Below are 21,787 nucleotides of genomic sequence, written 5' to 3' on the forward strand. Positions count from 1 at the left end.
GGTTCCCTGGTATGTCTGACACTGAAATCCCCTCTGCAGCTACCATGGGGTAGCTGGTGGTTGTTCCTTTTGCACCCCCACTAATCCAGCTCTGCTTCAGTGCCTTTACATTCTTTGGGATAACTCTGCTCTGTTTTCCCATGTTCTGTTTGGGCTCTGTGACCTTTCTATTTTTTTCATGCTGATTTATCAGGCAGGGATTGGTTCCTATTAGACCACAGCACCCTCACCCAATTTATGTAGATTAGGTTTAATTAATTTCTTCTTCCCAAGTTACTGGATCTTTTCTGTGTTCCTCCTACAGGAGATCTCTGTTTCTGGGTTGCCCATTTACTGGCAGAAAACCCTACTGCTTCTTTCTGTTGCATTATATAGACTGTCTTTTCTATCTGGGTGGTTGCATGAGAAGCGACCCTGCATGTCTGTGAGACTCCATCAAATGAGATTCCTTGGGGTTTTCTGTACAGTATCATGGAGGTTATTACAAAAGTGTTTGCTTTGCCAGCTATTTAGAGAGGAAGAAAATGGCCTGAGTACTTTAGAAATGATTGGCAATGTATTAAAAAAAATGTTTTTCTGTATTAAAAAAATAAAATAGGAAGATCTATAGATGTCACTAAATGTACCAGTTGCATCTGGGTTAAGAAATTTCTGAGCTGAAAATACAGAAATATACCTAAGATGTGCTGTGAGGTGTCCTGACATCGCTGCCTCATTTCACATGCTCAAGCCAAGAGCTCTTTTTTTTCCTTCCTAATCATTATTTGTGTTCCTTCACCTGCAATAGACTTTGAATTCCTTTAATGCACTTACAAATCTACTTTGCATTTCCCATCCTGGAGTTTCATTTTCTCCCTGCAGTATGGACAGCTCATTACTCAGGTTATCAGGGGGAAAAAGTTCCCTCCATCCTTTCATTCCAGAGGTTCTGTCTCTCAGTATTAACACTTGCAAATGTTTCTTTCGGTATTTTAGTGGTCTTTCTGAAATGAAATGTGCAGGTGGAGGCTACTGATACCATGGTTAAAAATTCCAACCTTTGCTAATGGGGGAGGATTTGCAGCACTTTTTTTACAAACCCTCCTATTTGGAGGAAGTGGTAAAGAATTCTTCTGCTCTCTAGTTTGGCTGATGAGGACAAGCCAAAGCACAAAGGTGCTTTGACAGTGACTGCTGCAGTCAGGGAGGGAGTATTTATGATGCACTGCTGGCAAACAGAACTGAGCAGATGCAGATGTAATTGTGAGGCTTGAACTGCACATATAACTCATTACAAGATGCATTTTGGAGCTAAATTTTTGAATTATGAAGTGCTTGTCTGTGTATGGAACCTGTCACCTGAAAGCATCCATCTTGATCCAGCCCTGCACTGCCTGTGTGGGAATGTACTGGGATGTCTCCTGCCCAGGGCAAGGATGTGGGGCCCTGGAGCTGCTCTGAGCCCAGGAGGAGATTTGAGGTTGATACTTTTACTGGGGATAATGCAATTAGCTGTGACATGCAGGAGAAGGAGAGGGTAAGCTTGAACAAGAGATTTAACTCCAGTCAAGATTATAAAAGGACAAATTGGATCTTTATCCAGTGATTCCTATTGACTGTTCCTATAGATTTATGCAGACAGATTTATTTTAACAGAGTCAAAGGGGTCACAGGGGGTCTAATGTTGACTTACCTAGTACTTGATTTGGGCTGGCTCCCTGGATTAAATTTTGTCTAACCTCAAACACCTTTATAAACCTCCCAGATTAGGAGTCCATTTGCTCTGGGAAGATGGTGGCAAGAAATAAGCTTGGTCTCTTATTTAGCTCTGTAGGGAGCCCAGAGTGACGGACTTCTAGCTCAGACTTCAAGCACTTCAGAAATTATGGATGTGACTCTTAAATTGTGGCCAGAGTGCAGGGCAAAAGCAGATATGAGGTGTAGACATAGGGCAGGATATGTGGCCATGGGAGAAAGTGCCAACTTCAGCCTCTCAGGGTTTCCCCTGCTGGATTTCCTGGCTGAAAAATAAGCAGCTTTTATTTTACAGCAAATATTTCAAGCAAATGACATCAATCCCCATCTGAGACTGCCCTGGGGCATGAAAATAACATAAGGGAAATGTTTGACCAGCATCTTTCCTACTGAAATAAACAGTATCTGAGCAAATATTCCCACATTGTTCTGCAGACAGGCTCTGCCAGGGAAGTGCTGGGATTGGAGTGCTGGAAGAGGAGGGAGGCAGTCTGGTACCTGAGGCTGCTCCTTCTGGGCTGCACAGGAACTAAATGTGGGAGCTGCTCTCCTTTTCTCCCACAGTGTTTACAGCCCAAACAAACAGGGATTGTGCACCTTTTTTTTCAGTGGGGCCACTGAAAACATGTGACTGACATGGTTCTGAGAAGTTCAAGCATGTGTCCATTGAATATGAAACAGTTGTTTTGTCTTTTAAAACAAAAACTATTTTGTTTTCTTTTTTTTTTCTTTACAACTTTTGTCATTACTACAGACATTTATAGACATTTTTAGGAAAGTTGGTCATGAAAAAATATTCTATATTTGCACAATGAACGGGATGTTTATCTTTTTAAAATGTTTTCTGTGAACAGCTTAAAAAATTGAAATCACTTTTGCGATTTAGAGGAAAAGTGAACTATTTATTTAAGTACTTAATCCGTTGTGCATCAAGGCACTTTAATGAATCAGACAAGAACCAGACCTGAAACACGACAAATGTGGTGAGAATAATACGGGAGGAAAAACCTGATCTCATTTACTTTTATTTGTGAGGTGGAAGGAAAAAGTGGTTGAAATCTTCTGGGTTAATGGAATTGTGAATGTTATCTTCTGTGACCACGGTATCTTGAAGGGCAGATTAGCAGTTGGCTGGATCAGTTTGCTGGCAAAGCAGCAGAATTCTTGAACTCTGGATATCTTTGGTCTCATACCCAGAGGAGAACCTTCCCAGTGCAGGTTGGAAGCCAACTGCCCCCAGTGTCTCTCCTTTCACCACTCCAACAGGCCAACTTCATTAGCAAAAAATTGATGATAAAAAATTGTTTTAAGGAGCAATATCAATCCTCAGCTTCAGCAAACACTGTTTGGATCAGGGGCAGAAATGCTTTTGTCTGTGCTTTTGTAATTTTACCCACTTGGGCTCCCCACGCTTGTTCCAAAACCACACAATTCCTGACAGTTCTTTCTGAGGAGAGTTTGCTCTGAAAGCCTTGTCTGCTTGGTCACCCCTCAAGGAGAATGAATGCCTCTCCATATGTCTTAAGCAGAAGGCAGCCTGGGCTGACAGATAGGAATGAGATGATGTCTTCCAAGAAATGCTCAATCCATGGCAATATATAATGAATTTAGGGGGGAGAGGGAGGGGGGACCTAAACAAAACTCAAGACTGAATTCCAATGAAGGACTCGATGCCTGCCCGTCCCCAGAGATGAGGATCTGCGGGTGGGGCTGTGAACACATCAGAGGATCTAGAAAAAATAAAAATTTGAGGAACAAGAAGTTGGACAATTTTAAGAAGGAAGTTGTTGATAGTTCAGATGTGTGAAAACTGACAGTTTTGCTGTCTCCTTGTAAAACAGCTCAGAAGCATTCAGGAAGTGGCAGATTGAGTGGAAGAAGAAATCAATGGAATTTAATGGGTGGGACAAACAGGATTTGAGATCTAAATCTAAGGAAAAATCTGTTTAGATACACATGTGCCAACTCAAGTGTCTGTGTGAATGTGTTGGCCTGTTTGGTACATAATAAAATACTTTGGTTAATGAAATTTTCTCTATGGTACCAGACTATTACAGACAGGGTAGTGATCTGCAAATAACTGTGAGCTGTGAGCCAATGTGCAAAATTAAATTTGTCATCACAACTCTCCATCAGCCCAGAGCTGCTGCTCCTCCAAGTGACACCTGCCCTGCTGTGACTGGCAGGGGGAGAACACCAGGTGAGACCCTGGGCCTGTGTGACAGTGAGCAAGAGGGAAATCTTCACTCCTTCTCTCTCCAACACATTGCAGAGTATATTTTAGCCAAAAATTTATCCCCCAAACCTGCAGCTGACATTGTGTTTCTGGCCCTCTGAGTCAGCAGCACAGAAAAACCAACAGCAACTCTGGTTCTTCTGTAAGTAAGAGGAGTTAGACCGAAGGGGGGCTCCTTCAGGCAACCTCATTCTCCAGGCAGATTTCATTTTCTTCTCTTTCCTGTTTTCTACTGATAAACAGTATTTCCCATTCTTCTGTTTTGTTTGTTTTCAGCCTCATTCATGCTGCATCCCACTTTTTACCTATTTTTTTGAGAATTAAAATTAGTTTCAAGTTGTATGTAGCTCACTTGCAAGAATGAGTGTTGATGTTTGGGTTCAGTCTGTCCAAGAGACGCTCTGGGAGTGTTTTCACCACCCTCTGCTGCAGACATTTCTCCAGAGTGTCCCTCAGCAAACACCTTCACACCAAATGCTTCCTGCCCAACATCAGGACAATTTCCCAGGGCACAGTGCTCTGCTGAGTTAATGAGTGCAATTAGCTTTGTGAGGAGTGCTGTGAGCAGGAGAGCTCACCTGGGACTGCACCGAGGTGTTGGGGAGGCACCACAGCACGAGGGATGGAGGACAGACCTCCCTTTTTGGAGGCCATGCATTGTTACAGCCACGTAGCTGAGTCACTGGCCTTTGTCCTTATCAGCAGTGCATTAATTTTGCATTTAGTTGAAATGGAGAAATCCGTGACCCAATTACTTTGCACCAGCAAATCGCATTTTCCAGGCGTTTGTAGCTCTCAGGATTCACTGGGACTTTGCTGGTGCCTGTAATTCCTTGGGTTTTGGTCACTTCAATCTAATCAATACAAGCAGACAGTTCATGCTGCAGATATGGCATGGGCTACAAGATAAATGTTTTACTTTATGTGGCAGGTTAAAAAGACAGAACATGAGAATAAGGTTGAGATCCCACGAAACAAAGCCCTCAGGTATTGGAGGGGGAAGTAATGCACTGCTCAGGACCAACCTGTCAGTCAGGTTTTCTGTCCTTACTGTTTGGACTTGGTTTGGTCAGTTATGAAGGAGCTGAACTTGCAGAGGAGAAGACACTCAAGATTCACAAAACCACCAGCAGTTTTTATTATCCATGTGTCTGTGCCCTGTTGTTTTTCTGGGTTATCTTTTAGGGGTATTTTTACTGAAAGGATAAAGAAAAGGTGATTTCACAGTTTCAAGTCATTTGATCATCCTTCAATCTCCATGATTAACTGTACTAAATTCTACTGGGCTTCACAAAAAAGAGGTGCTGGGGAATACACATTACTCACAGACTAAACCAGATGTCTCCCTCAAATCAGTGGGAACATTTCTAGGAAAAATGTATTGGATGGGGCAAGGTCTTGCTGTCCTGGGAAAAGAGAGTAAGAAAAATCCCTCTTTTCCCATGTGTTCACCATTATTAAGAGTCCCTCACATATGTTTTTCTATAGCAGTACTAACAAGCCAGTTGTGTTTTCACTCTGTCCCCTCTCTGATTACATTCAGCCCTCGGGCAAACCTTTATGTGCAGTAAGTCCTCTGTCATACTATAGAAATCTTTGTAGCAATAGATTGTAATGAAGATTAAGTTGATGGGTTGATGAGTGATTTATTATACATTACTGTGCAGTAGTGTTTCTTTCCTCCCCCTCATAGTACTCCCTGGGTAGTGGAAGAATTATGTATTGTCTCATGGAAACCTTTCAGGGAAACAAGCAGGATAAAATAAGTCAAGTGTGCTCTGCTCTTTGATACTTTTTTGGAAGGCTTGCTTGGAGATGGTGGCATTACCTGCCTTGAATCCTGGAGAAATGCACTCCAGGAGCACTGTGGCACAGGGTGTTGCAGACCTGCGTAGGAACTGTACAGAAGTGGAAGAATATAAATCATCTTCAAGATGAAAGCTCTTAAATCTGTTCTCTACTTCTCATGCTGATTATCGTGGCCCCAAGGCATAGTTACAGAGGGATGCACTCAGGAGGGTTCCTGCAGTATTCCCACAAGTCATTACTGGTTATGGATCTGTATTTTTAAGTGTTTATAGATGGATGACTTATACACTAATGGTGGACTTTTCAGAGTTAGGTAAAGAGGAACCAGACTTGATTTGCACATGGATTTTCATTATTTTACCTTTAAAGTCCATCTGGCTCCTGACCCATAAACACGAGCTCTGGTAATGCATTTAGGATGGTTTTCACATTCACATATATATATATATATATATATATATATATATATATATATATATATATATATATATATATATATGCGTATTTTTACCAGATAGGCACCTTAAAATTTTCCAGTCATTGCTATGAAATGCAATGTAGCCTCTAAAGCTCCTTCTGAAAGGATATCTAAAATCAATTACCTGACTGTCCAGAGCAGCCTTAATATGGTGTTTTAATTAACACCATGTTGGAAGGCAGGGCCAGGTACAGCAGAACTCTTGCAGCAGAGGTTGGTGTTTGCAGGCAGAGTCTCTCTCTAGGTGTGAATGATTTAATATACTACTGTTTCACCATTCCAATCATTCCTGCAGGATCAAGAGGAAAAATGAAAATGCTATTTCCAGAAGACATAGAGAGGAGTGCAGTAAGATTCCAAGTAAATGAGATGAGAGATGCTGATGTTATTACAACAAAGCCAAGCAGAGCAGTGTCTTGGGGCTACCAGAGACTTCCAAGGTCTGTGCTTGAGCAGAAATAAACTCCTGCAAAACCAAAACCAAGACATGCACAGTGAAGACAATAATATTCAACAAGACTAGAAAATAAAAGCAGTATTGACATGCACTATTGCAGAGGTGTCTGTTCGAGATCAGGCATCAGGGTAATCACTGTTGATAACATCCCTTTGTCAAAAATAGTAATTCTGCAGCTGTGATTTGAAAAATCTCCATTTATTGGTAAGCATTTCAGTGGGTCTCACTTGGCAGAACTTCATTAACCTGAATCTGCTGTGCAGCTGTTGAAGCTCTTTGCTGGAGTCAATAATTTACCCCAGCAAAAGCTCTAGTTTTTCTATTTAAAACCTTATAGGGAATTTTTGTGCTTCTGGTCTTTTCTCTGTGAGAAAGCTTTGTGCCACATCCCCAGTCCTGAGCTGGGTATGTGTAGTTATCAACTACAGAACTTTGACTTTGTTTTTGTGATGATTTAGTGTAGATAAACACTGTAGGTACAAATGATCTTGTTTGTCACTCTCATAATACGATTTATTTTCATGTAATGAAGGATTTATCATATTGGAAGTTGATAATCCATTCTTCAGAGTTAATTTTTTTTGTTACTATATAGGAAACTCTTCATTTAGAAATACTGAAACTTTTCTGATTGTTTGGGGACCTCAGGGTGTTGGAGGTGAAAAGGAGACACATCTGCATGTGGTTCAACACATGAGACATCCAATGGAATCAAAGGGCAGTGACCTGTTCTCTGTAAAAACAGATTTGAATTTCCTAAATCTCTGCTGCTGAAGAGTCGCATCCAGTGGCTTCAGTAGCAAACTCTGGAAACAAATGTGCTCTGCAAATGAGATCAGGACACTAATAACTTAGCTATTTAGGATGCATATTTTCATTAGTAATCTGGTGCTTTAATAACTCTCACAGTTTACTGAACAGATTTTTTTTGGATAAATGAAAGAAGTGAATAACACTCTTATTGTTAGACCAAGAGTTGATTCCTAGATTTCTTTGTGTGCTGGTAGAGCACAATTCGCCACAGGAACTGCAGAGGTGCTTTTGTCCACACTGAAATTATCTTCTCTGGTCTTTATAAAATGACCAAATCTCTCCTGTGAACCCTGGCTGCCCCTCGGTTGCCCAACTGCCCAGGCTGTGGAGGAGTGGCAGGACCTTGTCCATGTGCAGCTGGTGTGGAAGGCAACCCAACGAGGCTGAGTGTATCAGGAGAGTGATTAAATTCCTGCTGTGTGTAATAATTGCTATATTGGTAGAATAATGGAGCAAGTGAATTTGTGCTTAATCTACTGTGTCAACCTGGAAAAAAATGTGCTTTGGGAATGAGGGTATTTTTGTACTTATATTTAATTTGATACCACTCCTGGTAAATGGGTCAGTGATCTGAGGTACTGTATTTTTGGCATTAAGAGAAGTGCCATATATGCTCTAAAATGCATTAGCTTTTCTTCCCCTGAAAATCACTCCACTTTGTTTTCCCTGACTTGGAAGATGATGAAATCTGTTTGTGGCTTTTTTTTTTTATTATTATTACTTTATTTTAGAGATGGCCAAAGTTTTGATCTGGCACAGGCAGGAAAGAAAGTGAAGTAACAACTAAACTGCTCTTTGAAAAACCAGAAATAAATGGAATAATAATAATAATATACTAATCAAATGGTTTGATCTTGATGGGGCTCTGACATGTCCAGCAGAACCTGGGTTGTGCTGATATGAGCTTTCCAGTATCAGGTTCTATTTCTGTGGAAAACATTGGTCCTTTGAAAGTGGATTCTGTGGGAGGTGAATTGAAGGATGCTGATAGATTTTGGTGTGATAAAAGTTCATTTAATGCTTTATGTGCAATTATGTAGACTGAGGAGTTCAGAAATCTCAAAAATAATTTCCAGATCGGTACCACCAGCATTACTGAAATATCCAAATATTACCCTGGACTGGACCATTTTGAGGTAGATGCAATGAAAATTCCTTGCAGGCTGCTGGAGTTACCATGTTTTGTCCAAACAGAAACCACCGAGATTAAATCACGCGGTTTCATCCTCATTCAGGACTTCAGCCTTTTTGGGGGTAAATGATACTTCAAACTAAGAAATAAGATTCCAAATGGCACAGGTCGAAGAGCCAAAGCTAAAGGAAACAAGCTCAAGGCTGAGCCTGGTGCTGTCCAGGCAGGGCAGTTCCATGGGCAGCTGGAAGGGGCAAGGACAGGCAGCAATCCCAGGCAGTTGCTTCTTGGTTGACCTCCAGCCCCTCCTTTCTCCTGTTTGCTCAGGAAAGCACCTGTTTTGTCCCGTGACTGGGGCTGGCACAGCAGCACTGCCCCGGTCTCAGAGCAGGTTTCACCACCTGACCCCGCGTTTGGGGCCGAGAGATTCCCACCTTGGGCAGGAGCTGGGAGGACACTGATGATGTGGGGATGGCAGTGTCTGTGTAATGGCAATTTGCACCCAATTTCTCAGTGCACTGTGTCACTATTATAACCCAATTAATTTTAAAAAGCATTCCAATTTAAAAGAAGGCAATATGTTGCACTTCCACAAGTTATCTATGGTGTTAGGATGGTCAGTTTAGCTCCACTCTCTTTAGAGCTGCATTGTACAGAGATGCAAAAAAACCAGCAAAAAATAGCCTGACAAAAAAATGACTGTGTCTGTCTGGTGCTGAGCCTGAGCATTGTATGGCTCTTTCATGGTCTGCCTCAATAACATGCAAGACCATAGAGAAGATTTGCAGCTAATGTTTAATTGGAGGGCAGTGGTCTGCTGTGCTTATTATTTAAGGTATACATAAAAGAAAAATACCGGGTAAGGTTATAGACCCTTAAATGAAAATTCAGTGTTCAATTTCCAGTGATGATTCAGGATTACATTTCATAATGGAAGGGAATCAAAGAGTGGATTCAAAGTCTCATAGAATGGTTTGGGTGGGAAAGAACCTTAAAGCCCATCCAGTGCAACCCCCTGCCATGGGCAGGGACACCTTCCACTATCCCAAGTTTCCCCGTCCAGCCTGGCCTTGGACACTTCCAGGGATGGGGCAGCCACAGCTTCTCTGGGCAGCCTGGGCCAGGGCCTCCCCACCCTCACAGGGAAGGATTTCTTCCTAACTTCCTCACTCGTTAAAACAGGGTTTTTTTAAGCACAGGCCTTTCTTGAGGTGAGAACGCCACGGCCATGGTGAATATTAACAAGAGATTGCTAATTTGCAGCTTCATTTGGTCTATGAGAATTAAATGCTACACCAGAAGCTTACAATTAAACAAAATATACAGCTCAAAACAGTGAATTAGATTCTTCTAAATGGCAGAAAAGATTGATTTTGGCCAGGGCATGAGGCATTTGCTGTGACAGCAATGGCTGAGCAGCTCCACACTGTTACCTGGCATTTAATCCAGCTACTGACATGCACACCTGGTGAGCCCAGATATCCTGGTGAGTGTGTGCAACAGCTGGAGAAACAGGGAATTGGAGTCTTGGTTTGGGAGCAAAGCTGCTCCTTCAGCCTTTGGTGAAAGCAGGGCCCTGGCAGCCCTGGCAGCTCTGCTGTGTCTGTGTCTGCCACGAGGCTTTGGGGTGAGCACAGTTATTGCCACGAGGATGAGTGTCTTCCCTGAGGAGGAACACAGCACCTGACAGCCCATGGCTATGAAGAAATTAATTGGGAAGTGAGCAAACTGCTAACCTTATGCCTGGCCTTGATGTAAGCAGCAATGACAACCTCTTTACTCCCAGATTTTGCTGTCACTTGGTGGTGAGGTTTCCATCTGGACTGCATGAAATATTTTAGATTTAAACTGACTGACTGGAAGAATGTGGTGAGATAACTCCATTTACAGTACTCCAAAATGTACAGGGCTGGCACCTGACAAAGCAGTTAAGAAATGCTTATAAATGTGAATTATTTTTCATTGTTTGACTAGAATACAAAAACCTCACCTGTTTTCCATCCCCAGGATTTACTTTCCATGTTACTTTTTAAGTTACTCCACGCTAAGGTTGCATGATTTTTGTGTTAGGATATGATGAAGCTGTTATCAGACTTCCCTTCAGTTGGGAAATACAAACCCAAGGGGTTTTAGAGCTGCTCTACAAAACCTCATGTCTTTACTCCCAGATCTCCCTGACAAGGGTGTTCTGTGGCACCACCCCTGCAGTTTGTGTTTAGCTGGTGCTGTGATGATTTAGTCATTTTAAGAAAGAGGTTGAAGCAAACATGTTTAAAGCATTCCTAATGCCCAGAGAGTCAGACACTCATTAACAGTATCTTCCAACCTTAATCAGTCAGCCTTGGAGAGCATGTTTTATCTTGCTCTCAGCCAACCTTTCTGCCCACAAGTGATTTGCACTCTTATTGAGTAAAGTTGGGAGCAGCATGGATAATAACAAGTCTGAAAATGCTCTGAAAGTGAAAAAAAAAAAAATCCCTGAGCTCAGGGACAGCCAGCTTGGAGTTCAGAGCAGAAAGTAAAGAACATTAAAAGGTCAGTGCTATTGAAAGTTTCAGCATTACAATTATGTCACTGGATAATAAATCTTTATTGCTAGAGAAAAGGCAGGAAAATATTCCTGAGGCCTTTCCATGTGTTTTCTCTAGGGCAGGAGTCTGTTTACCCTGATTACCATTTCTTAATGGTAAAACACACCTCACTTATTACCGTGGGGAAGCAGTGATTAGAGGAGAAGGTCCTGCCCAGGGTGAGCTGCTGCCACAGTCAGCACAGCCCTGCTGGGCCAGGCCAGCCTGGCCTTTGAGAACAGAACCTGTTTGCAGAGAGGAGCTCCAGGGGGAAGGGAAGATCCCTGGGGTACAGGCACAGGTTTAGTGGCTGGACATGGATTAGGGTACTGCTCCTGCTCCATAAACCCCTCTTTACTTGCACTCCTGCACTCCTGTGCTTCTCACGTGACAATTAAATTTCGGTGTGTTTAAGGATTAGTTATTTTTAGAATAATTTTAACCTTAGTTAGTTTTATAAATAACTTTAATATAACAATTTTATTTTTATAAATAACTTATAATAACTTCAACTTTATAAGTAACTACCTTTTTAGCATATCTTTAAATAGCTACAGCATCAAATTGGCTTATTAAAGTGGTGAGTTGTCCCAGGTTTGTGATGTCAGAGTGCACTGACACAGGGAATCCTGTGTGGATGTGCAATAATGGGTGTGTGCTGGAGCTGTATCCTTACAGCTTTCTAGGGGAAGGGAAAGCTGGCACTTTGTGCATGACAGATGCACACTTGTTCCAGTGTATATTGGCCAGAATTGTTCTGCATCTCATTCCAAAGTTGAAGATCTAATCTAAAAGGACCAATTTCAATCTCCTTTTCTCCCGTTGTATTCAGTGCACATCTGATGTTTAAGTCTATTTATTCATTTACATGTTTTAGTAACATCTAATTTATGTCTGAATTTATTAGATATAATAGAGTAAACATGGAAAATTTTGTGCAGCCACCAGTGGATGTTTCTCTTCCCTTAGCTTTATAATTTACCTCCAGTATATTACATTTCGAGGAGAAAATCAATGATAGCACAACGTACTCTTAACAAAATAAAATTCCTTGATTTTTGCATTTAAAATGCATATTTTAAGAATTATATTTTCACACTTTAAATAATGAGCTGTAAATGAGGGTATATGTATCTTTCTCCTGTGATGTTTAATTGGCATGGTTATCGAGTTATCTTTAGAGATTCTTTGTTGCAGAGCATGAATTGGAGCCAAATTTAGTAAGTTGGAGGTGGATTTGTGCTTGTAAACCATTATTGAGGGAGAAAAATCGTTCAGAGTGGAATTTTACTGTCAATGAGTGAAAGCTGAAGGGTTTCCTAAAGGATATACTTGGATTTCACCAAAGGAAAACTGACTCAGGGTACTTAAGGATGAGATGTAAACATCCTCTACCTAAAGCATACGGTCAGCATTCCTTCCTGTATTCCCTTGGGAGATGCAGAATGGTGTGTTGGTGGGTTGGGTTGGGTGGGGTTTGGGTTTGTATTATATTTCATATTTTAAATTTTTTAATGTATTTATTTTTAATTATTTAATAATTGGCAGCTCGGAGCTTACCCCACTGTCTTCAGAGAGGAGAACTCCTGGTGTGGAAAGTGCAATGTCTGGCCAAGCTCCAACCCCTGTATGACTTCAGCCCTGATTAACTGGGAATTGGGCTACCTTGTGCTTGTTTGTTGACTGTATTGTTTAAAGTGGACTTTAACAGTGCCCAGTTAATGTGTACCACTGCTGTGCTTGACCTAATTGAACATTGCTTTTTAATGGGGTGAAAGCATCTTTGAAAATACTGAATCAGTACAGTCCCCTTTAACTAGTACTGTTGAAATGTCAGCTTTGATAGACAAGTCTAGTTTTGTTCTGTTTCTGAATTTGAACTGAAAGATGACAGTTATTGACTTTAATATGACTTATCTCTCCCTTCAATTCCAAGCTTTGAGTATTCATGTTAATTAAAATGCACAGTAATGTCAAACTGGTGAATAGTTAGAATGCAAAATGTCAATTATCCTATTTTTGAATGGATTTAAAATAATAAATGGAGTCATCAAGCCACAAGTCTCCAACTAACCAGATGTCTGTGATGTCAGTGGATAGGAAGGGCCAGTGCCATGGTTCCTACAGGCATTTGTCAGGCCCTGAAGATCTGGGTACCTTTGCTGTTAAGTCTGTTGAGGCTCAAGATTTGTCCAGCAGAGCTCCGCCAAGTGTCAGTTCTGGTGAAGTGCTGAAGGAGAGGCTGCTTTAGAACTTCCAGCTGCTCCTGGGCTGTGCAGACACAGAAATGGGCTGGCAGTTGTCGGCTCAGGCCCCTGTGTCAGAACAGGGTATTTGAGGTTTGTGGGAGTTTCATTTTGTTGTGTTGTGGTTTTTTTCTCTTTAAACTACAGCTCTATCTAAAGTGCTTAGCAGTGCTAATGATTTTCTTTTTTTTCACAGTCAGAACTGAAGGGGTTTTAATATGGCAAAGACAAAAATGAATAGCTGCAGGAGAGGTTTCTGCAGTGAGGGAGTTCTCTCCTTTGGCCAGTCTCCACCAGCAGGCAGGTAGGAAACAGCCTTTGAGCAAATTGGGATCCATTTGCAGGCATTTGATCTCTGCTGATCTGGTATAACCATATGAAACCTGTTCCATTATTCACTCTGTCTGCTTCAAATAATTCAGGACCAGTGGTCTCAAGCCACTTTGTGCTACAGCTTGCCTACAATATTAAATTTTCAGCAGCTGCATTTGAATCAGTTGACAGTTCAAAAGCATGGTGTTGGTTTGTATTTAAGGCATCCAGGTTTGAGTGCTTTAGAACTACCTTGTGCTTGGAGATGCACCAACACACCCAGGCTGTGATCAGATGGTCTGGCTGCATTTCCTTGCCCTCAGTGAAGGGTGGGCTGCTGCCTCCTGCTCCACAGCTAAGGCAGGCATGCATATGTATGGCCAGGATTGACATATTAAAGTGCTATGCTATTAATATCAGAATTCTGGGAGGTTTGGGGATGGGTGAGATCATGTCAGAAGCAACTTTCAGCTACGGAAATGGGTATTTCCACACTGATTTCTTTTCAGGAGGATTCAGTTTCCAAATTGATGAATGTTTTCAAATGTTTGAATGGTTAGCTTAATTTTTCTCCTGGGCCTTTCAGACACACTTGTACCCATCAGGATTTGGGAAATGTTTAGATGTACAAAAGACTGGCTCTTTGTGAAAACAGGCAGAATTTTGGCTAATGTCTGTACAAAGACCAGGTTGTAATCACAAGAGGACTCATTAAAAGCACTGTGCCAGGTTTGAAAAGCCTGGTCTGCTGTGGTGATGGGAAAGTACTGCAGGGAAAATAAAGGGAATATAGTGCATGTTACACTGAAGAACAGTGGGACAGGACAGAAGGAAGTAGCACTTTTTGTTGTCTTCTGACCCCACATCTGATATATGCAGACCTGGGGTCAAATCATAACTTAGAGTGGCTTCAAGGGGCAGGTGCAGGTGTGCAAACACACACAACAAATCCTTAGGCTAAAGTTCAGACCTGCTACATGTGCTCTGTTTTGTCCTTAAACCTGAAAGACATTGTGTGAGCAGTGTGACACAGGGGGTTATTCTTTGTTAAATGTTTGGTTAATGAGGGGGGTAACTGTGCTTTTAGAAACTTTCACTGCTTTGGAGTAACAGCTGGGCAGTTTACAGGTTTTGGTAAGGGGAATCTTGCTGGTGTAGTCAAACTGCAGTTGTGAGGAAGGTGGAGGAGCTGAGAACCAGGGAAAGATGATCTGGCCACACTGGGAAGAGAAAATGGAAGTGTTTCTACTCTGAGATACTGTGAGGAATGGGAAAAGTCTACATCTAAAATATTGGTGGCTCTCAAGTAATCTGAAGGAATGCTGTTGATCTTTGGGGTTTTCTTCTGCTTCGTTTATGTACCGTGTTTCCAACTGTCTGATATCTGAGAAAGAACAACTGTCAGAAGTCAATGATTAAGGCAACAGAAGTTTTTGTCTGGTTTGTGAAATCTCTGCTCTCTGGTAAAGGATCCCTGCTGATTAACTCCCTCATTATGACATGTGGGTGTGAAATCTAGACCATGTAATTAATCTGTCCCCATCTACATGAGAATTCATAGCAAGAATAAATTTTACCCAATTCTTACAAAACAAAACAAAACCCCACAAAAACATAGACAAATCCCAGAAAAAAAACTGAGGCAGACATTAAAAAAACCCATAAAAAGTCTAATTTTAACTAATTGACCTTTACCAGGACCAGAACAAGGTGCTCCACAGCACTCTGTGGGACACAGAAAGAGTGCAAAGACTATTATGCTACGTTAAAAATGGATGAACACAACTTATTCTGGACATAAGGTCAGAAACTACTGTTCGATGATTAACTAGGATTTTACACACTTAATGCTTGGTATTGGATTTCTGTTTTCTTATTTGCTGATAGAAATGTCTCTAATCTCAAGGAATCCATCACCACATTTTGCTGTGTAATTGAGCTGTTACTGACCCTGAGACTGTGGGTGTCCCTGCAGTGCTAATCCTGCTCTCCTCCTCGGACCATGGCTTGGTGTCAGGCTCTGTGACCATCTGACAGCCCTGTGTTTGCTGACTGCCAAACACAGTCCAGCTCTGCTCCAGACCCTGCAGAATTCTGCAGTGAATCTCCCCTGTTCTGAAAGAGGTTTGTTTAACAAAGTTGTTCTTACAACTACCCCAAATGCCCAGCAATAAACTGCAACAAGCCAGTAAATTGCTGAGGCCTCAGAAGGATGTGCTCACAATCTGTCATCTCACTGAAATGGCTTTGTGCCTCAAGCAGTTGGCAATCAGCAGGTTTGGACTCCAGGTACTGGAGTTTGTACTTGGCAGGGAAGGAGTTTGGGCTCGGACAGCACTGGAGTCACAGAAACACAGAATGTGCTGAGTTGGAAGGGACTCACAAGGACCATCCAGTCCAACTCCTGGCCCTGCACAGGCCCATCCCCAGAGTCACCCCCTGTGCCCCAGAGGATCATCCAAACCCTCCTGGAGCTCTGGCAGCCTTGGGGCTGTGCCCACTGCCCTGGGGAGCCTGGGCAGTGCCCAACCAGCCTCTGGGGGAAGAACCTTTTGCTGAGATCCAACCTGAACCTGCCCTGACACAGCTCCAGCCATTCCCTGGCTGCTGTCCCTGGTCCCCCCAGAGCAGAGCTCAGTCCCTGCCCCTCCTCTGCCCCTACCCAGGAATTGGAACTGCACTGAGGTCTCCCCTCAGTCTCCTCTGCTCCAGCTGAACACACCAAGTGCCCTCAGTGTCCTCACACACCTTCAGATCAAGGCCCTTCCCCATCCTTGTTCCCTCCTTTGGACAGTGGATAAAAAAGAGGAATTTATTACCCTTGTGTGTTCTTGTGTGCTGGCAGCTGATCACACCCACATTCCTTAGAAGAGCTCTGAGCAGTACAACATTGATTCTGAGTTTTGCTGTTCACTCACTGGAATGTTGTAGCCAAATACCAGCTGAAGATGATTTCAAAACTGAAGAATTTAGTGGGTGGTTTCACAGTGTGGCTCTGCAAGTGAAATCAGAGGTGACCCTCCATTATCACACAAACTTTATTCATTTCTGCAAGCAGTTTTGCTTTGCTTTGGATATAAAGATTTTGGGATATAACAAAAAGTGGAATTTTATTTCATTTTAGGTGTCTGATTTTGCTGAAAGCTGCAACATGATCTGTTCCATTCATGCTCACTTTGGGCAATAGAAGGTTTCAGTGCACAGGTAATGACTTGCTGTACAGATCACGTTTTTCATACAGGTTCTAACACATAATTACTGCTCTGTCTTTCCAAGGGAGTGTTCACAGCCATTTATTTTGGTCATAGTCTTCAGTGCTTCTCTAAACATTGACAGTGTTTTGAGAAAATTCTCCAGGTGACATGGCCATTTCTTATAGTTCAGTAGTTGCACTAAAATAAAGTTAACATGCTTGTTTATTTTAACCCATATTGCACTTCCAATATAAATTGGGAATTAGGGGAAGACTATTCCGAAGATGAGGTAACAACAGCTCAGGCTCACTCTTCCCTTTGGGTGAACTAGACTAGTCTGTGCTTTGAAGGTCCAGTTCTTTGGAAGCTGAATTTGGCAGCCAAAACTGTTGAGAGGCAGCAGTGTTTGGTCAGTGTGTTTTGTCAGCAGTTCATACTTCAGTTACCTCTTATTGCAGCCTAAAGGCAGAAACTTAATTTTCCTTAAACTATGGTTAACTACTTTGTCATAATAAATCAACTGATCCCTTATATGCATTAAGAAATATAAATGTTAAGTTTGAACAGCATTGTTTATTTTTACATAAGAAATACAGATAAAAATGTAAGAAACTATATAAGAAACCATTCCTTCCCCATTTCTTATTTCATTTCTAGTTATCTCTAGCACAGGACGTAAACCAAAAGTTTCCTCAATCATCACAGTGTTTCTGCCTCAGTAATTCCTCCTAATAAACCTTCCTCTGCAGTTGCCATCTCTGAACAAGAAATTGCTTAGAGCTATTAATTATACATTTATTTCTTTTTTTCTCCAGTTCTCTCTCTGGTCTATTATCTCTGTAGAGCAGCAAATAGCAGTTCAGATAGATGTGTATCATTACCATCTAAAATGTTGTAAGATTCAGTGTTTATCATAACCATCTATTTGTTAAGGTATGTAATGTTTTTAGATTATTCACTGTTGGCCAGCAGACTGGGAAGGCACAGGGAGGGGAGGGGGCTGTGATTGCATGAAGTCTTAAATAATTCAACTAACAAAGTTCTCCCCTGTGCCCTGGGTGGGGCCTGTTGCCCTGGTTTGCAATGGAGAACCTCTGGGAAGTCTCTTGATCTAAAGCTCTGCCATTCACTACCTGTGTCTTCCTCTTTGCAGGCTGGGAATTCAGGACCATCCCTTGTGCCTCTGCTTCCCACGTTTCCATGGGATTTCATTAATTAAATTTCATAAAACATAATTTCATAGTTAAGTTGGGCTCTAGATCTACACAACAGAGGTACAGAAGCACCTACAATTAGTAATGTCCAGTCTCTCCAGCTTGAGAATGCCTGTTAAAGCTGTTGGATATTTTGCTCCAACCTGAATTTTTCCAGTCTGTGCCATCCAGGTTCTGCTTTAAACAACTGTGTTTTAATTTTGCCTCCAGTGATTCTGACTTGTGTTTGTTTGCTGTTCATATATGACTCTTCCAGGCACTAATCTTTGCTTCTGTTCCTGTGTTCAGTATGGGGTGTTTTCTCCCACTTTTTTAATTTGAAAACTGAATTCCAAGTGTCAGCGTGAAGAGGGAGGGAAGGCCATTGCTGTACTTGGGGGTTCTAAAGATAATGTATCCAGGGAAAATATTTAGTCGAAAGGTGAAAACAAGTAAGCCAATATTTAGAAGAATCTCTGTTGTCTATTTTGGGACTGAAGTTCCCTCCTCACTGCTGCCTATGCTATAATTTGCCTTTATTTCCTTGTAGCTCTAATTTCACTGTGGTTTGGGCAGTAAGTCTCTATGAAGGTACAGAGCTGTGTGGTCAGCTTTGGATTTTCCAATTAAAATATCTGAGAGCATGGACACAAGCACATAAGAGTTGTCTTTGATGAAGAGGGGCCTGAGTTGTGATGGCTGCAGCTAATTCCCTTTGGGAGTTTTGCTCAGATTGTGAAGCAGCTGTAAGGTTTTGTCCTTAATGTGTATTACCTGAAGAATTTCAGCCTGAAAATACACTACATGCTTATCAAAAAGTGGTTCTAAGGATCATAAATTTCTTTTGCTCTGGCCTGACAAAAATGATAAAATTTCCCGATGCCTTAGTGCTTTCTAAATTGAGAACTTAATCTAGCAATATTATGAAGATGACTTTAAAAAAAGAAAAGATTTAGTAACAGTAACATTTCTCTGGATTTATCTCCTATTTAATATTGTAGCAGCCAAGACTTTTATGTCAGAGGATCCTAAAACTAAGTTATTGTTAGAATTAATCACAAAAGAAGTTGTCATGCCTACCAAGCACCCAGAACAAACCAGCAGCATTTCAATCCTGGGGTTTAAATCTCATGAATTTCTCAGTTATTCATGTTTAATATCTCCAGTCTGGTGCCAGTGGGGTGAGGCAGCACTGCTCCACCTGCATCTCACCTGCCCAAAGGGAAACTTTCCTGGGAATGGGAACTGAGCCCTTGTTTAATGGTGCATTTGCTCAGCTCTGTGTGCTGTGCACACATCAGGGCTCCTGTCAGACCTCCTGGAAGCTGGTCTAGAAATGAAGGGGGTTTAGTTTCACTCCTGCCTTTTGAGATCTGTTTATAAATGGGTCAGTTGTTGCTGGGGGATATCACAACCCAAGAAGAAGCTGCAGCAGAGGCAGAGGTTGAGTGCAGGACTAACCCAGCAGGTTAGGGGGCCCTCAGAGGCAGCAGGGACAAAGCCATGGGGGTCGAGGGAGTGGGGAAAGAGAGGGCAGCAACTGGATTAATGCCCAAGGAAACGTGCCAGCAGTGAGGGAAGATGGAGAGCACAGACTCAGGGCTGTAGCTCTGTATGTGTGGCTGCTCCCCAGCTGGGAGAGACAAGGCAAAAGGAGGAATTAGCTCAGCAGTTGTCTTGTTTTGTATGTTTTCCTCTACTATTTTCAAGTCACTACAGAAAGCACCTTGAGCGGGTTGATTGGGATGTCAGGGCTGCACACTCTTCCTGTCTACCAGAAATCCTTCATGCATTTTTAAGCTGGACTTTTTATCTGCTGCAGTGCTGTGGATTTCCTGGTCCAAAACTCCCAGGAAAGAGATGTTAACACTTAGGTGTATTGGATTCCTGTTCCTGTGCTACTTCCTAGGCATCTGATGATACCAGTGATTAAATTTCTGAAGCTCCTTTCAAACCTAGTCCTGAAAGAGCTTCTGGCTGGATAGATACAGCATTCCAGAGTCTGTCATTCCTGCAGGTTTCTTTGTCAAAGTAGATAGTGTCTTCTTTACAAATAAAAATTTTTGACAATTTTTATTATTATATTCATAATACATGGCAAACTATCTATTGTGTAAGACTTCCCGATAATGGGATTGCTGGAAAAATAGACCTCCCAAACCTCATTCCCCCAAACCCACAACCTTCTGAAATATCTCTCTCAGAAAAACTCTGTCCATAATTATTTTCTGCTTGTGTCTCTTTGTTTGCTGTGTGCTCAGTCACAAGGTTGCTGAGGGATCAACCCCAGTGGACACAGTTTGGAGCTCCGTGGAGCTTCCCAGTCGCTCACAGGGTGCTGAGCACCTCCTGTTTCCTGTAGTCTTTGCTCTGTCCATTTTGTCCCTTTCTTTATTTCCTCCAGTGGTTGTATCTTTTCTAGATCCCTGTGGATTACAACTTTAGATGCAGAGCTAATCAGTGCTTTAGTGAGGCAATGAGTGCTGCAGGGCTGACAGGAGATCTCATGGATGAACTGAGGGCATGAGGAGGGTCCCTCCTGCCTTCAGAGCAGTAGGTGTTCACCTCATTAAGGGAACAGATCTGAAGGAGTAAATGTGCTCCAGAGCATCCCCAGAGGAGTCAGCAGAGATGCACGTTGGCTGTTCTCCAGCTGGCTCAAAGGGGCACAGCAACATTAGGCAGGTTTCCCCCTTTGATCTGGTTGTTCTCTGTCACTCGATTACAGCACCTGAACAGTGTCCAAACCTGGTTTGTCAAACACAGAGAGAACAACCAAGTGTCTGCTATGGAACTGCAACAGCTGGCCTGAAAATTAAGAAATAAACGATAAAATTAGATGAAATGAGGTCCTAATTTTGTTATGGGGATAAGAGGATCTTACTGCAGCAAAATTTGCTAAATCCATGCAGTAACGGAGGAATCTGATGTGAGTCACCAGTGCTGCTGCAACCAGGGACGTGGATTTGTGGGAGTGGTTTATGTCTTTCCATAGTTAAAAGGTGTTCTCTTTCTTTCTTCCTGCCAGGTTTTGTCTGGCAGGAAGACTTTAGTGGTGGCTGTGCAGTGCTGTCCTCATGTAAGCTCTGCATTTCTCCTCACTCAAAAGAGTGACAGGTTGAACAACTGAAAACAAGGTATTTCAAGACTCTTTCACCCTCCTTCAGAGTTGTGTTAAAATACTTTGTTATTTATATTTAATCTGCCTTCTCGAGGTTTGATTTGATGTAATGGCTTTTTGAAATCTGAGGGTATGGGATCACATACTTGCCCCTGGACAGAAATTGAAAATGTAATAGTGCTGTGAACTCCTGGATCTCACTGATTCCTCGTGTGCAGGGGTGACACCCTGGCAATGGTTACAGAGCAACCTCTACATGCAGGACCTGTCTCTGCAAGGCTGTCACTCAATGCAACCTAAAAATCAGGCTTTAAAAATTAGCATCAGTTTTATAGCCAAACTTAGCTGCTTTTTACCATTGTCCGTTTAATTTTCTGCTGTTCCCCCTCTGCAGTATTTTAACACATGTTCATTGATTTAATACAATATTGATAACAGAAAAAGCAATGCTTCATTGGTTTTCTTTAGCTCTGGATATGCCTTTTTCTGATG

At 42.0% G+C, this 21,787-nt stretch overlaps 1 long non-coding RNA gene across 2 annotated transcripts in view; it reads left to right on the plus strand.

The window, feature by feature from the left end:
* The window catches only part of LOC108505858, a 59,845-nt gene that overhangs the window by 37,137 nt on the left and 921 nt on the right, over window positions 1–21,787 (plus strand). The gene's annotated exons all lie outside the window — the stretch shown is intronic.

The sequence above is a fragment of the Lepidothrix coronata genome, unplaced genomic scaffold (genome assembly GCF_001604755.1).
Source record: "Lepidothrix coronata isolate B3197 unplaced genomic scaffold, Lepidothrix_coronata-1.0 Scaffold200, whole genome shotgun sequence".
Lineage (NCBI taxonomy): Eukaryota > Metazoa > Chordata > Aves > Passeriformes > Pipridae > Lepidothrix > Lepidothrix coronata.